We start from the raw sequence: 1,614 nt of genomic DNA, 5'->3' as shown, positions 1-1,614 counted from the left end.
CCCAGCGAGCGGGGCAAGGAGAGGTCCTAACGTTGGGCACCAGGTGAAGGTTTAAGTCACAAACAATGCCACACCAATTTGGAATTATGATTAATAGAGTGGTATTTATTTAAAGGGGAAAATCTTACAGATCACCGTTCCAGACAACAGCCCTCTGCGCAACCAGGAAGGGAGTACAGTCGCTGGCAGAGCAGGAAGTGAAGAGAGAGGGAAGTGGCCACCTTTTTAAAGGGAGAGAGACCACTCCCCAATGGGCTGGTATCTCAGCGGCTATAGGCAGGAGGAGCGGAAGGACCTCCACAACAATATGAGACTATTGCTCCTTGAATTCCCTTAAATCTAACATTGGCACAGGAATCCATCCAGCTGTAAGAGAGTCTCTCATTTGGTAATTTCTGTAAGGGTAGTGCATATGTAAAAGTTGGTTGTTTGAAAACCTTAGGCTATTCTTCTCTATTCCTATAATGCAACACTGAAATTAGTTTCTATTAAATTCTTCTTTCTTAATTTGAATACCTCCATGATCTGTTTATTAGATTATTTTTAAGGTGCATATCTTAGTAGTCAGATTAACCTCCTTTTTTAGTGATAAGATAAAGCATGAAATAATCCCACACCAGTTTGCATTCAAAGGGTTATTTATTTGAGGGGAAAAACTTACAGGACACTGTCCTACATGACAGCCAGGACAGGAGTCTAGGTGCTGGAGCAAGAGAAAGAGAGACTGGAGGGCTGCTGCTGCTTTTTAAAGAGAAAGAGACCATGCCCCAGTTGGCTAGTATCTCAATGGCTATTGGCTTAAGGAGTGGAAGGAGCTCCAGCAGCACACCCCCTTTTATTTAAGTAAGAGAGTTCTAAACCTACTATGAAATTATATACAATAAGAACAAATATCCTATTCGAACTAGCTTAAGTCTTGTATATTAAATAACTTGGCAAACTCATGAGAGAAAAGTAGCTACATTTATCTAGTCTTCATCCCCATTGAAGAGCTGAGAAGGGAAATAATTTTACCTGAGTAATTAGGAAGTACAATCAAACAACTTCCAAAACATGCAACAAATCACAGAGACAACTGGCTACCTGGTCACTCACCCAGAGTCACGTTTGCAGCATTGAAGCAACAAACTTTAGTTAAGGCCTAAAATAACTGACAGAGAATAAATTGTATGATAAAAATTCAATAAAAAGAAGAAAAAGAAACAAGCAAGCAAGAAATATTTCAATTCCTTGCTTTCTCTGTCCATTATAATTAGTTCTTTCTTTCCAACTTCATTGCCCTTTATTATTTCAAGTATATTTTCCTTTTTACAGATATTTTAGAGAAAAATAATTATAATTCTCAGTAACCCATGAAATAATCAACTTCACTCTTATTTTTATTGACATTATTGCAGAATCTTTGGTTGTTTACCATTGTGATTTTGTTAACTGCTATTTAATAATGCTTTTGTACCTTGTTAAAATTTGTCATTCATATTGGGTCAATAAAATGTTGATTGATCAGGAGTCAGACAGGAAGTATAGGTGGGGTGACTAGACTTGGAAAATTATTGGAAGAGGAAAACTCAGTCTGCTGTCACCACCCAGATGCAGAGGAAGCAATATAAAAAT

The sequence above is a fragment of the Microtus ochrogaster genome, unplaced genomic scaffold (genome assembly GCF_000317375.1).
Source record: "Microtus ochrogaster isolate Prairie Vole_2 unplaced genomic scaffold, MicOch1.0 UNK200, whole genome shotgun sequence".
NCBI classification, from domain to species: Eukaryota; Metazoa; Chordata; class Mammalia; order Rodentia; family Cricetidae; genus Microtus; species Microtus ochrogaster.
Note: the sequence above shows the minus strand (reverse complement) of the source record.